The sequence below is a fragment of the Calliphora vicina genome, chromosome 1, assembly GCF_958450345.1.
Source record: "Calliphora vicina chromosome 1, idCalVici1.1, whole genome shotgun sequence".
Taxonomy (NCBI): Eukaryota; Metazoa; Arthropoda; class Insecta; order Diptera; family Calliphoridae; genus Calliphora; species Calliphora vicina.
Genome location: NC_088780.1, coordinates 19,590,805 through 19,607,073, shown reverse-complemented (window position 1 = coordinate 19,607,073; position 16,269 = coordinate 19,590,805). Strand labels below are relative to the sequence as shown.

At 31.2% G+C, this 16,269-nt stretch overlaps 1 protein-coding gene across 1 annotated transcript in view; it reads right to left on the bottom strand.

The window, feature by feature from the left end:
- Positions 1 to 15,502, bottom strand: part of mld (molting defective) — a 61,645-nt gene extending 46,143 nt beyond the window's left edge. Inside the window, exon 1 of the mRNA XM_065500929.1 lies at positions 15,184 to 15,502. The gene's annotated coding sequence lies outside the window, so the exon portion shown is untranslated. The remainder of the gene's footprint in view (positions 1 to 15,183) is intronic.
- Positions 15,503 to 16,269: the final 767 nt, after the last annotated feature.

Sequence of the window (16,269 nt, the reverse complement as noted above, 5' to 3'; positions counted from 1 at the left end):
ACACTTAGGACTCTATAAAACTCATATTTAAATATGAATACAAAAATAAACATTGAAAAAAAAATACCCCATTATTAACGAACTCAAACCACTTGAATTGATTTATTTCATAAAAATACAAAAGAACTTTCATTTTATCAAAGTCATTTACTATTAATGTTGATCTGTCTTTAAACGGAATCGTGATTTGTAAATTTTGTCCACGTTTTTAGAAAAACAAACAACACTTGATTATTTTTTTTATTCAAAATAGTTTTTTTGTTTTTTATTTTTGTGTTGTTAATGATCTTTTCAAGATTTAAAGGTAGGTTTCTGTTGATGATCTTGTTATACTTTGTATTCTTTTGGTTTTCATTTTCTACAACTCATTCAACAAAATTATTTAAAATTTTGCTGTTGGTTGTTGCTTTGAGTTTTTGTGTGGGCCGTAAAATTTTCTATACAAATTTCTGTCATCACTTTGAAGTGGCAAAAAAGTATCTTCTGTTGTGGTGTTTTCCAAAATCGTGGGATATCGTTGGTTTGTTTAATAAAAACATTCATTGATTAATAGTTTAGTTGTTTATATTCTTTGTAGATCGATTATGTTTTTGGCGATTAAGGTCATTTAAGCAGAAAATTAGTAAAACAAAATAGATAGTTCAAAAAACATGATAATTTTACAACAATTTAATTTAAACTAGCAAATTTAATAAATTTTTGGAAAATACTCATATTGCCGTTTTACCGAAAGAAAGGGCAGAAAAAGTGCAACAATTGAATTTCAAATTAGTTCAAATGAAAAAAACCCCTATAATTTTATATTAATTATTTATATTTCTGGAAATTTGTAGAAAATTTTCGTTAGTCGTTCTTAGTTTTGCCTTTTTTTGCAAAGAAAGTGCAAAAAGGGCAACATTTTTTTGCAAGCAAAGAAAGAAAATAAATTTTTAAAGGAAATTTTGTTTAATTATGTGAATATGGATAATTTCTAAGCAATTTTTGTTGTCTGACCCCATGTAATTACAGTTTTGCATTTTTTCAGATTGAAAGGGGCAGAAAAAATGCAATATTTTTGCCAGCAAAGAAAAATCAATGAGTTTTTAAAGAAAATTTTGTTTTTGTGGCAAATGAAGGGAATATTGAAATTTTTATATGGTTTGCTTATGTTTTCGAACAAAAAGTGAAGAAAAAGGGCAACATTTTTGCCAGTAAAGAAAAATCAATAAGTTTTTAAGGAAAATTTAATTTTTGGTTCAAACTTTGTTTACTGATGTGATTATGAATAATTTCTTGACAATTTAAATTGTTTGTTGTTCAGTTTTGTAATTTTTCAGAAATAAAGGGGCAGAAAAAGGGCAACATTTTTGCCAAAAAAGAAAAATCTTTAGATTATTAAAGAAACTTTACTTTTTGATATTTTCTGTTGCATTTAAATCTTTTGCTACTTTGCAATTTAAGTTTAGCCTTTTTTCAGAAAGAAGGGGCACAAAAAAGGGCAAAATTTTTGCCAGAAAAGAAAAACCGAAGGAAAATTTTCACACAAAATTTAATTTTTTGTTGAAATTTTGTTTTCTAATGTGAATATTGATAATTGCTTGACAATTAAAATGAAAAAGAGCAACTTTTTTCTAGAAATGAAAAACCAATAGGTTTTTTAACGAAAATTAATTTTTTGTTAATTTTTATTCAATTTAAATCTGTTGCTACTTTGTAAATAAAGTTTAGCCTTTTCTGGCCAACATTTGACCAGAAAAGAAAAACCGAAGGAAAGTTTACTGCTAATTTTCTAATAATTTTTTGTAAAGTTTTGCCTTTTTTCGAAATAAAGGGCAGGAAAAGGGCAACATTTTTATCAGCAAAATAAATTTTTAAACAAAATTTCCTTTTTTTGCTGAAATTTTTGTTTACTAATGTGAATATTGATAATTTCTTGACAATTTAAATCTTTTGAAACAGTTTAATTACTGTTTAGATCATTTTCTGAAAGAAAAGGCAGATAAAGGGCAACATTTTTCAAGATTTTTTTTTGGAAAAAATTAAAGAATTCCAATCCATTTTTTAAAAGCATCCTACATGTCATGGTAGGACAATTAAATCTTTTGAAACTGTTCAATTAAAGTTTTTTTTTGGAAAAGTTATATAAAATTAAATCATTAAACCAAATGATAGGGGCCTTCAAATAAAAAAATGTCAACTCATAAAGAATGTTATTTAAATTAAATACAAAATTTAAATAAACACAAAACTCATGACCTTAAAACACTATAAAAATTACAATCAAAGAGATTTGATAATAAAATACTTAAAAATCCAAAACATGGCCCCCTATAAAATTCCAAAATTTTTGATAACAACAGGTAAAATAAAAAATAAATAAACTTTCCCACCATAGCCATCAATAAACTTTCAATTACTAGCTCTGACAAACTTCAAATGCATTCAGGCGTAATAAATTTAAGAGCTATAGCCCAAAAGCAAACCCACCACCCTTTTCTTTAAAAAAAAAAACTTTAAACAAATCCATATTATAATAATAAGAGCAAATAAATATCAGCACTAATTTACACACACATCCCTAAGGGAAACTAACAGCCTTAACTTTAACTAAATAACTGTTGATTTGCTAAATACCAAGCCTGCGGCGAGAAACAGTTCTCTTTCTCTTTTCAAGTACCAGCTTTTGGTTAAGGTCAGTCAAACATACATACATACATACATGCTCTCAAGAAACAGCTGATTAACTTTTTAAGTACCAACTTAAATAAAAAACTGCCATTTTATTTCATTGTTTAATCTGGATGTCTACAATAAAAAGGAAATGGTACTTGAAAATATAAGAACATTGGATTGTGATCAAGGTAGGATAATAATGAAGGTATTTTTTTTTGGAAAATTAAGTTGTATTTGAAATAAAAAGCACAGCTGTTTTCAAGTTCTTTAAAAAAAAACTTTTATATTTCAACAACAGAATAGCTTGATGGATATTCTGTTGTTGAAATTGCTGAAAATTGTGGCAAATTTTTAGCGTGGGTGATTTTTGGTTTTGGGTTTTTTTTTATAATGACTTTGAACTTTTTATGTGATATGTATTTTGCTTGAAGAGCAAATTTTAATCTATTTATTAAGCATTAAGATAGAAAGAAATTAAGTTAAAGAAGATATATTAGCAGTATTTAGTATGTAGATCAGCGGTTGGCATAAAGAGAATTTGAAAAATAATAACATGTTTTGAACTTTCTTGAACTCTTGTATTTTGACCAGCTATTTAAGAGGATTTTAGATAATTTATGAACTTTATGTGTTGTTAACTGTTAAATAACTGAATTTGTTCGGTTCCTGGTGGCTATGAGTGCCGATCACTGGGTGTAGAGGTATTATCGAGCTATTTCACTAAACAATAACAAAGAAATATCATGACGTCTGTTATTGTTGCGTTCATATGTATAAAGCGTGCTTCCATAATAATTTTAACATATAGGAATGGAAAAATGATTAGTTGTTAAAATCAGAAGAAAAACGTTTGAAATAATAATAACCAACAAGAGAGATATATTTGGCTGTGCCGGTCTTCACCAAATTATACTTCAAAATACAAATTTTAAATATTTTAAAAAGTAAGCAAAATTTTTTTTTCCAAAATTGTTTTTTTTTAAATTTTTTGGAAAAATTTATTTTTCGAATTGTTTTTTTAAAATGTTTTAAATTTTTTAATTTTTTTGGAAATTTTTTTTTTAAATTTAAAAATTTTTTTTTTTAATTTTAAAAATTTTTTTTGGTAAAAAAAAATTTGGGTTAAAAAATATTTTTTTCCGACTTTGACCCATTGTAGGTCCAACTTACTATGGTCTTATATACGTCATTGCAAAGGTCTTTGAAATATCTATCATTAGATATCCATATTATCTATATTAATTACTTAGTAATCCAGATATAGGTCAAAAATCGAGGTTGTCCTGGTTTTTTCCTCATATCTCAGCCATTTGTGGACCGATTTTGCTAATTTTAAATAGGAAACTTCTCGAAAGCATGTCTGACAGAATTATTGATGATTTGGATCCCTAAGATATCTAGGGTCTTCAGGAAATTGATTTCAACAGACAGACATGGCTTAATCGACTCCGCTATTTATAAGGATCCAGAATATAGATACTTTATAGGGTCGGAAAATTATATTGTGGAAATTACAAACGGAATGACAATATAAGTTTGTCATTCCCTTCTCACGAAGCTAAAGGATATAAAAACTGACTCAAATTTAGCACGTTTTTCCAATATCCAAAAATATGATTTTTAAGTTATGGAAAAACGCCAAATTGACAACGCTGTTTACCTTCTTCTTGTGTTACCAATTAGATTTCTATCTAGTCTTTTTATGAGCTACCACAGCAAAGCTCAACGATGGAGTCATATACGGACAGGAATTCCTGATTTTATTTATCAGATTCCTTGTTGTTAATACTTAAACAACAAAAAAAAAAAAAATAAAGAAAAAACACTTTCCCAAGAAAATCATATTGTTCTTCTTCTTCTTCTGCTATACCACCACCATTTTAAGTCATCATTTTGACATGGATGACATCACATGGAATGTTTTTGTTGTTGCTTGGTTTTTTTTTCTCAGTTTTTGCAGGTTCTTTTGCTTTCATTGTTTTTGTTGCTAGTGCTCTCATAAACTTGAAAATTTGTTTGGCTGGTTGTTGTTGGCGTTTTTCTTGACAGCAACAAAAACAACAACAACAAAAAATGAATAATGAATGTTTGCATAATTTAGTGCAAGAACAAGAACATTTTTATTTTATTTAATTTTTTTTGGTTGTTTTTCGCATTTTTATAGAGAGTTGGTGGTTGTAGGTTTAAATGTGAGGCTATGTGTATGAGTGGGGAAAATTTTAAATCGTATTTTTGGTGATTCATTAAATTTGGTTATTTTTAAGAATTTAAGGCACGCAATCCTTTTGACAATTTGTCATTATTATTTATATTGACAAACTGTTAAATAACAGTTTGGTAAGAAGTTTTGCTATTGATTTAAAGGCAAGAGAAATTAAATTTGAATTTTCCTTCCCCAGGGAACAACCCAGCATCTAACCATCAGCGGTAATTTTTGTTCAAGTATTTGCTTAAACAGATAAAATAGAATCTTTCTCTTTAGGGAAATTGTGGCATGTGCCAAAATATTATTTCGGTTTTTTTTTCTTTGTTGTCTCTTATAATAGCTGGTGTATTTGCAGGTTGTTTGTCAGCAAACACTAGACTTGAGCGCTGTTTTGATAACAAAAACGCTCAACTTGTTGACAAATTGCAAACGTCCGTTTAGTTTTTTTGATGGCTTGTTTAACAAACAAACTTGAGTGTTTTTTCTAGACATATTTATTTATTAAATAAAGTTATTTTTAATTAATTAAGGGTAAATAATCTAAAAGGAAATTGTAATTTTTGTAAAACAAACTGAGGGTGGTGAAAAATATAAAATTCATTTAATAAATTTGTGTTAATAATACAGCAGAGTGGTGGGGTATTTCAAATCTGTAATTTCCCATTTTAATGAAACTTCTTATGGCTATAGAAGTTAAAGTTGGCTATTCGGATTAAAAAACAGAAAATTGGCAACGCGAGTGTTCATAATTTATCAATTGGTTTCCTGACAGTTACTAAATGTTGTTGAAAATATTGCAGAGAATAATAGACATTAGGTAAAATCTGATTTACCTCCTTTTTTTTCTTTAATTCTAAAATATTTGCCACAATTTTTTTAACCGACGGAGTATGTTAATTTTACTTCAAGTTGAATTTTTTTCATATATTTGTTCTAGCGGAAGTTATTGCTTAAAAAATTAAACCAAATATTGGAAAATAGTAAGAGTAGCGGGCAAACCAACAAGCTGATTAATTGTTAAAATTGATTGTTAGTTAATTGTTTTATTTTTGTTTTCTTATGAAACTTAAAAAACACTTTTAACTTTGCCGCTATTGTTTTTAACAAAAGCCGTCGGTTTTCACACCAGTTATAATGATTTGAAGCTTTTCAAACTGATTTAATTAATCTGGCACAAATGTTGCTTTAGGGTTAATGCGGTACATTTAAAGATTAAGTAGTTTTTAAACGTGTTGAATTCCTGTACTGTTTGTGTAAGTAGGTTTGTGTAATAGGTAGTTCCCTTTAAGAAGATAATGTAAAATCATACTCAATTTTTAAGTCATTATTGTTGTAACTTTAAACAGCTGTTTTAGGTAAGAATTTAGAAAACATAGGAAGGAGGCTAAGTCTCTTTTAAGGGTTAATTGGTCAATAAATTTGCAGGGTATTGCAAGTAGCTGATCCTAAGCTCCTAAACAAAATCGAATTCTACGTCAACCTCAATTGAGGAGGTAAAAAGACTGTCAAAGGAGACAAATTGGACTTCATGGACTACGATGCCAAGATTGAGCTTTTCCTTGTTCGTCCAGGAGTGTTGCCCAAGACTTTCTTGATGAAAGTTGCAGTGAAGAACAAACAATTGGATGAAAAAAATCGTCGAATTTGGGACGATATCAATCTACACGAGAACCAATAGCGTTCAATGCATCCCGAAGGAAACTTCGGAATGCAAAGGAGACCGCTAAAGTTTTCGGGTGGTGCACATTCGGAATTTGGACTTCATCGACTACGATGCCAAGATTGAGGTTTTCCTTCTTTGTCCAGGAGTGTTGCCGAAGATTTTCTTGATGAAAGTTGCAGTGAAGAACAAACAACTGGATGAAAAAATCGTCGATTTTGGGACGATGTCAATCTAGACGAGAACCAAGAGCGTTCAATGCATCCCGAAGGAAACTTCCCGCGTGATTGCAATCAGCTGAGGAGGTAAAAAGACTGTCAAAGGAGACCGCTAAAGTTTTCGGGTGGTTCATAGTCGCAATTTGGACTTCATCGACTACGATGCCAAGATTGAGTTTTTCCTTGTTCGTCCAGGAGTGTTGCCCAAGACTTTCTTGATGAAAGTTGCAGTGATGAACAAACAACTGAATGAAAAAAATCGTCGAATTTGGGACGATATCAATCTACATGAGAACCAAGAGCGTTCAATGCATCCCGAAGGAAACTTCCCTCGTGATTGCAATCAGTTGAGGAGGTAAAAAGACTGTCAAAGGAGACCGCTAAAGTTTTCGGGTGGTTCACGGTCGGAATTTTTACTCCATCGACTACGATGCCAAGATTGAGCTTTTCCTTCTTCGTCCAGAATTGTTGCAGAAGACTTTCTTGATGAAAGTTGCAGTGAAGAACAAACAACTGGATGAAAAATCGTCGAATTTGGGACGATGTCAATCTACATAAGAACAATAGCGTTCAATGCATCCCGAAGGAAACTTCCCTCGTGATTGCAATCAGTTGAGGAGGTAAAAAGACTGTCAAAGGAGACCGCTAAAGTTTTCGGGTGGTTCACGGTTGGAATTTAGACTCCATCGACTACGCTGCCAATATTGAGCTTTTCCTTGTTCGTCCAGGAGTGTTGCCCAATACTTTCTTGATGAAAGTTGCAGTGAAGAACGAACATATATACAATGTTCACAAGGCTATTTACCATATGTATACATTTCATGGTTTCTCTTGGTTGTTGGACTCTGTAATTTCAGTTGGAGAGAAAAACTATGACTTGAAGATTGTGAAGTTTGAGACGTACTTTCTCTTTATCACTCTGCGTGATCAGAGTTTGATTATTCTCTGACATCAGGTCACAAATGAGAAAATTATTCGACATTTTGTTTATAACTTTTGACTTTGAATAGGGACTTCCAAACTTTGACAGTTGAAAGCAGACATACTGTTAAAGCTACATCTGTCAAATTGGCTGTCATTTAATCACCATGGTCGGATATAGCGCTCAACAACACGTGCAAATGATAAATTTGTTTTATCAAAATGGGTGTTCTGTTTGGGTAACGTTTCCTTTTTACGGAGAGGTTCCTTTCTGGAATGAAAAAATTGTCGAATTTGGGACGATACTATTCCACTTAAGATCCAAGAGCATCCCGAAAAAGTCACTATTTGGTGTGGATTATGCTATGTCATTTAATCACCATGGTCGGATATAGCGCTCAACAACACGTGCAAATGATAAATTTGTTTTATCAAAATGGGTGTTCTGTTTGGGTAACGTTTCCTTTTTACGGAGAGGTTCCTTTCTGGAATGGAAAAATTGTCGAATTTGGGACGATACTATTCCACTTAAGATCCAAGTGCATCCCGAAAAAGTCACTATTTGGTGTGGATTATGGGCTGGCGAGGTTATTAATCCATATTTCTTTGGCCAGGCCATCACCGTCAACACCGATCGCTATAGGTTGATGATTACGAACTTTTTTGGCCTGTATTGGATGATATTGACTTCAACGACTTGTGGTTTCACTAGGACAGCGCTATGTGCCATACAGCTAATGCCAAATTGGACATTCTGTACGAGCAATATGAGGCCATGATCCTCTCATATGGAGGTGATGTGAACGGATCACCAATATCGTGCGCTCTGACCCCATAAACTTTTTGTTGAGGGGTTTTCTTAAGTCGCAAGTCTATGCGAATAAGCCACTAACCCCAGATGCCCTTAAAAGCCAACATAATACATGTCATCGATCAAATTCAGCCTGATTCATAGAGCAGTCATTGAAAATTTGACATTTCGGAAGCGAACGACCCAGCGAAACCGCGGCTGATATTTACACGATGTTATATTTCATTTCCTTTCAAAGGTATAACAAATTTCGATGATATCGCACACACACTTTGTTTTATTTAGATTTAAAGATGGGAAGCGCTTAATGAAAGACCTTTTATCAGAGGTCGGTTATCTGCTATCATCATGTTAGCTATTTATCTTGATTTTTGTGTCTTATTTGAACACTTTTAAAAAACCGAACATATTCAGACTTTGGTGGCCATGAGTGTCCGAGCACTGGTCAAATGTGTCATCTGTATTTAGGTATTTTTAACAAAATTACTTTAATTTCAAGATTATGAAAAGTAATTTTATTAAAACCAAAAAACTCTATTGTAATATTTTATTTTAAATCTTACATTTTCATTATGTCAGTTCTTATCTCACACAAGACACAACCTTCAACCCTGACAAATTTAAAGACTATAAAGAGTGTAAACATTTACTTACATTACTTGATAAGATTAATTTAAAACTTATAAATTTGGATTTTTTAAAATAGTTTCATCACAATTTGGTAAACCACTTTAACAATCTCTTGAAATTACAATATTTATTTTTAAATGTGTCAAAATAAAATCAAGTAGTTTTTTTTTATAAAGTGTCTAGCGTTCTCTTTATTTATGTAGCACAAATTAATTAACATTTTTTTATAGACAACTTTCTTATTTTTGTTTATATTAAATTATTGAAAAAAAAAAACATTCTGGCGATTTTGCAAAATTTAACTTTAAAGGTCAAAAACCTGATGAAGTTTATTAAAAAATAGTAAGTAGTTAATGCAAATAAATTAAAAAAGTTTTAAACTTGAAATGTATTTGTGATAATTTGCCAAAGTAAACAATTTGATTTTTCACAGAAACATTTTTGGGACAGAGTAGTTTAGGAAGGTACTTTAAAGTTGCTTCAAAGTTATATACATTTGCCTTGGATTATTAAGCTTCTTTATATGTAAATAATATGTAAATCTTTTGTCAAGATCTTTTTATGGCTCGTTACAATCATAGAATTTCATCGATTGCTTTTGTGTCATTTCCAAGGCTCTTTCCAAACATTGTGATACCACTTTTTCCATTTTTAACTTTTATTCTATGATTTGATTTTTAAATAGTTGTCATCACTGCTAACATTTCCGTTCGTTAGTTGCCAACTTGATTTTAATTTCGTCATTACCCTAGGTCTCCACGCAGCAATTTTTATTGCTAAGCACATGCAAAAAACGTCGGCAGAACAATCGCACAGTGATTGCTGATTGCTTTAGGTGGAGAAAACATAAAATTGCTTAGTCACAAATATGAAATTTTTAACATCGATGTATTTTGCTTATATTTTCGGTTGATTTTTCCACTAATTTCTGTTTTTATTTTTTTACTGTCTCACTCATAAAAATAAGAAATTTGTTATTAATGGCAACTGAACTGACAGCTTATTGCTTAGCAGTAATTCCTCAAGCAATCATTGCGCAATGGATTGCTACATATGACAATTTGCGGTCTACAATTGCGGCAATAAATATTGCTACGTGGAGACCTAGAGTTAGCCTTCTCCTAGTTTTGTAGCAATTATATTAAACTGAAATTAAGGAGATATCCATTTCATCTCACTTTCTTTGCTCTTTCTGTTTTCCACGTTTTCAATATTTTTTTTGATTTCCACTCCAAACAGTTGGCTTCACTACTAAAATTTACGTTCGTCAGTTGCCAACTTGATTTTAATTTCTTTTTTAGCCTTCTTTAAGTTTTGTTGCAATTATATTGAACTGAAATTAAGGCAGTATTCTACACAAATTCGTCCATTTGTTTGTGCATTTTTTCTCGCTTTCGTTGCTCTTTCTCTTTTCTTCGATTTCCACTCAAAACTATTGGCATTACTACTATACATTTACGTTTTTTAGTTGCCAACTTGATTTTAATTTCTTCATTAGCCTTCTCTTCCTTTTATTTTTATTATTTCGAATAGGATCCAAGCTTTGTATATATTTCAAATATATATATATGATGGGATTTATAACATTTTTAACATACTCCTATAATGAAGGAGATATAACCAGAATTTTACCCAATTTCGTGCTTTTTTGTGAGGTTTTTCTCACATTATTTGATCTTTCTACAACATAATGTTGGCCTCACTATTATGAATTTACGTTTGTTGGTTATCAACTACATTTTTATTGATTCGATTTATGAGTTACCACACACATTAATTTTTTGTTTAATTTATTAATCTGATTCCTTGTTTTAAGTTCGCCAAGATATCCATATTTTTATTTTGTCTGTTGTCTTCTCCCCCATTTTACATTACTACCAACATCACGTTACTGTTGTTGAGTTACCAATTGTATAAGTATGTAGTCGCGTTGTGTTGCCAACCGACGGCAAATCACTGGCTGCAAACACACATTAATAGTTTGTTTAATTTATTAATCAAATTCCTTGTTTTAAGTTCTCCAAGAAATCCATGCTTTTATTCTTTCTGTTGCCTTCTCCTCCAGTTGTCATTAATACCAACATCACATTTATCTTGTTGAGTTACCAAGTATGTAGTCTAATTATGAGTTGCCAACCGCCGGTAAAACACTGGCTGCAGTTTAACACTGAAATTGTTGGTGTAATTCATTAACATGATTCCTGGTTTGTGATAAATTTTTTTGGTATTTAAAATATAAAAATGATTCGCATTTACTTTTCTTTAGCTGCCAATTGAATGATTATCTAGCGTCTTTATAAGTTACCAACCGACGGTAAATCATTGGCTGCAGCCTAACACTGAAATTGTTTGTTTAAGTTTTTAATTTGATACCTAGTTTTATGTTATAATCAAGTTTCATTACATCTTTCAAATATTTGAGAGGATTTGTTAATATTCTTAAAATACTATTTGATTTGGGAGGTAGACCAATTATTTCTAATAGTTATCTCCACTAATCGTTTGTTAGTTAACAATTGTGGGTTAAATTTATGAATTTAGTTTCTTGTTATAAGTTCTCTGTGATATTCATATTGTTTCTATTTATTATTTTGTGTTCTCCTCCATTCTTAGCAGTTCGATGATCAACAATTGTGGGTTAAATTTATGAATTTAGTTTCTTGTTATAAGTTCTCTGTGATAGTCATATTGTTTCTATTTATTATTTTGTGTTCTCCTCCATTCTTAGCAGTTCGATGATCAAGTTTCTTTATCCTTTTGAAAAATTTGATAGGATTTGTTAACAGTATTAAAATACTCCTTATTATGCTTAATGATATGATAAACCACATTTCAATGCTCTTTCTTTAACAATATTCCTAGTAATTGGTGTATATTATTTACCACTTGAACTTTTATCTATTCGCCTTATGAGTTCCCAACCGTCGGTAAATCACTGGCTAATGGAAGTTGCTGGAATTTTTAGTTATCTTAATTCCTTGTTTTAATATTTCTATAAATAACAGATTGGCTTTCTCAACTAAATTTTTAGCATTTATTTGACCTAGATGTTCAATTTTCCAAATATATGATAGGATTTGTAATCTCTTTAAACAACTACTCGATTCGTAAGATAATCATAGTAAATATCTCTCTATCTGATTGTTCCCAAATCTTGTGTAATGGATCTTTACAAGTTCTCCAAATTCTTCGATATGTTGTAAGCAAAACCATCAAGCATATGGCGGCTCAAGTTCTCTCTCAATGGCAATGGTGCGATCAATTTGTTACAAATTTAGGTTCATGAAGCTCTACTTCAGTCTGTTGTATATTCCATTACAACGATTTAAATCCTATTGAAGGATCGTTGGATCGAACGAAGTATGTAATGTTCTTCCAAAATCTGTTGTTATGCCAAAAATCATCTGTGCTATGCAGCAACTGATACTGAACAAGCGACATGTGATTTATCCTAAAAATGAGGGATTAATTCCTCTTGCATATATTCCATATTCATTAGGCATTTGGCAGTCTCAATATTACAGCACTGGACTGATTAACTCCAACCTGATTTCCTTACAACCCAATTCAATTCTAGTCATCGAACGTTGGAATTTGAAGCTTGTGTAAATCATATATGCTGTTTGGTAACTGCTATTGCAAAATCGTATTTTAGGTTAGGTGCCATGGGCAGCCGCTCCTCAAGCAGGGTTCATTCTGATCTGATCCTATTGTGATACCCAAGGTTTAGACATCAGGATATTTACAATACTTCCGTTGCCAGATACCCGGATGAAGGAGTAGATTCGTCTAAGATTCATCCTTGATAACTCGTCCAAGCAGTTCCTTCAAAAACCGTAATTTACTTTATCTTAAAATTGCTTTATCGCTCAAAGAAGTTTTGTGTCAAGGGCGTTAAATATATCTCTGTAGACTTTCTTTTAAGTCACTCCAAATGAATGAATGTTTTTTTTTTCAAAACTATCGACCATTTCGCACTGCGCCATAAGAGCTGCCTGATCGATCAACTCGGAATGTCATAGGATTGCTAGAAGTCATTGGAGGAACAACAAGTGACTTTTTGCAAAGCGTTTAGCTGAAATTTGTAATTTGATATTCAATGACATTAGTCAATCCAGCGCCAAAGAAAGTGGTTGGTGGGAACACATGTTTTACAGTGTATTACAAGATCATTTGCCGTTTAGAGGAAATATTTGCGCTGAATACTTACAACTTTGCCAAGCGTTTAGATCAATACCACTCAAATCTGAAGCTATTCATAAATATTAAGCATGTCTCCTGGTGCCCTCAGCTCGCAACCTGGTTATGTTAAACTACCATATGCTTGACAGACGTCTTTAAAATATCCAATTGATGTGTAAAACCCTGATTGAACATTCAATGTCTGTCAGTGTCTTTTAAACCCTCCAAAATAACCACCTCAATGTTTTCTTGTATTCCATGATCAATAGAACCTTTAAAGGATTTCTTTTTCCAAAATTATCAATTGTTCAAAAAAGGCTCAAGTCGGCTAGATGAATAAATTTACAGTCGATTTTCTATCCAGTTTTGAACCAAATTGACGTCTTCCGTTTACTTTTCAAAACCATTGAGTACGAGCCGCTTTCATACAACCAAAATTACTATATGGCTACGCTAGAGCCGGCTGAAGTTTTAATGCTTGGATTAAATCGGAATTCGCTCTTTAATGATGTGATTTATCTGGGTTCAATCAGCCGAAACTGTTTAGGAACGAATTCCAGAAGCTGATCTCCCTTGAAAAGGACGATCTTAAAGTACGTACGAGCCTATTTTGAGGATATTCTGGTTTTGGATACCATCATTAAGCTTTGGACAATGTTCAGCTGAAACAATGCAGATTTTGCGAGATATATGATGAGACTTCTAGGCAAAAACTTTGTGTTTGTCCCTTATTAGGGTCGAGTAGAGGGAAGATGGAGCTTTAATGGCACTTCTGGATGATTTTGATCCCCAACCAACCAAAATAATTGGCTTCTTAAGATGCCAGGGCCTATTGTAAAAAAGTTAAGGGCTCCGCATAAGTTCCTATATGTTGAGGTATGTCAATCGTTCAGAGAACGATCATTTTCAAATATTGTTCTTTGGCGCCGGCAAATTTCATTCATATTGACTTGCTATTAGTTTATTCCCTTTGGTAGTGTCCAAAAATACCTTAAATACGTCACATTTTATTAAAGATTTTTCTGGAGACCCTCGCACACATATCCGTTGATCATACATTTAATTTCTTCTCACTAAAACATTTTCTTTTTAAACCAAAGCGAAGCGAATTACAACATAGTTTTACATTCTTCGCTGTAAAGTTATATGATAAAAAATTCTTTTTGTTTTTTTTTTGTTGTCTTGTTCACATTTACAACAATTTTTTTCTCATTAAAAGTTCTTTGACCACATTGTCTGCTCTTTTTAGTTCTTTTTTTTATTGTAACGTGTTCGTATTCAAGAGTTTTTGTAATTTGGAATGCGATCAACAACAAACAGCTGATGCCGGTTGTAGCTGTTTCAAGAGATTTATTTACAAATTTCCCAACACTATTAATAACATCAACATTAAGATGTAGTTTTTTTCTTCTTTTTTTTGTAGTTGAACAAAATCTTTTTTTAAATTTTGTTGTCTTTTTTTAATCATTTTTTATTTATTTTGTTTGGTTTCGAGGTTATCTATTATTTGATTTCGTAAATTAAGCATTATTTAAAGATAATTAACCATTTTTCTTTTAATTATTTTTTGTTTGTTTGTTATACTGTAACTTGATTAATTATTTCGCAATTAAATAGTTTTTGTTCAAAAAAAAGAAATTGAAATAATAAACATTTATATTTAAATTTAATGTTGGAATAGATTTGGTTATTTATTATTTATGAAATAAAGCCCACACTAATTAATTTTTTGGCTAAATGAAAGAATAATTATTTTTGACTTTTATTTTGCAGTTTTATAACACAACAATTGCAGTTTTTTCCTGATTTATGATGATTATTTATATAGCGTAGGCACTTTCAGTTGAATTTTTGATTATTATTTAGAATTTTTTTAATTATAAACACGCAAAGTGAAACTTACACCCAAAATTTGTTAAGAAACCGCTACATCAACAAGCACGTTTATGCATGACCATCAAGGAAATACACCAATAAATTTTAATGAGTGAATTTTTTTTTTTAAACACAAACAAAAAACTAAATAGTTTTGTTTTATTCTTTTTTGATTATTTATTTTTTTTTGAGAAACTTAAGAACCAGTACGAGAATTCTTTTTACTTTCTTTCCGTTTGGCACAACCAATACGCACGACTTACAAAATTAAACTGATATAAACGTAAAGCATACAACGTAAAGTATCACACACAAAAATATCCACACCGCCATACTCACACACTCATTTAATCAAACACACACACAACACTCTCATTCGAACACAACACAACAGAAAAAACTGATTTGTGTTTGTTCTCAAACCCCCCCAACAATAGTTTTGTGCTCTCATAACTCAATAAATTTGACCAGAAAATATAAAAACAACAACAACAATCATAACAATAAAAAACACACAATCACAATAATTCTCATTATCATTGTGAACTCAACAATATTGTTGTCGTCACGAACAGCAGTAGCAGCAGCAGCAGCTACTACATCACCAACAAATATTTATTAGAAATAATCCATACACCAGGGTTCACTGCCTGCTGTAATACTCTCGAAACCAGTTGATTGTTTTGTTTTTATTTTTATTGGTTCCACATTGCTGTAATTTATTAAACAAAATTTAAAGTAAAAAATTCCTCTCTGAATCCGCCTAGACATCCAACCATTATCATGCATTTAACAACAACAACAACAATTATTACCAAATAAATTTCATTAATTCTTTTTTTGGTTTATTTGGGCAACAAAAATCCCTCTATTAGAAATGAATATCGAGAAAAGAGTGTAACATAAAGAGAGATTTGAGAGAGAGTGAGAGATAACGTCTAAAATAAATCAAATTTAAACTAAACGTGAAAGAGACCACCTAGGCGAATTTACAGAAGGTGGCCTCAGAAGAACAGCTGATTATGTTTTTCATCACTTGTTTAGATGTTTGTACTGTCAAATTCAGTTGTGTTTGTTGTGGCGAAAAATACAACAACAAACCCAAAATCAATAA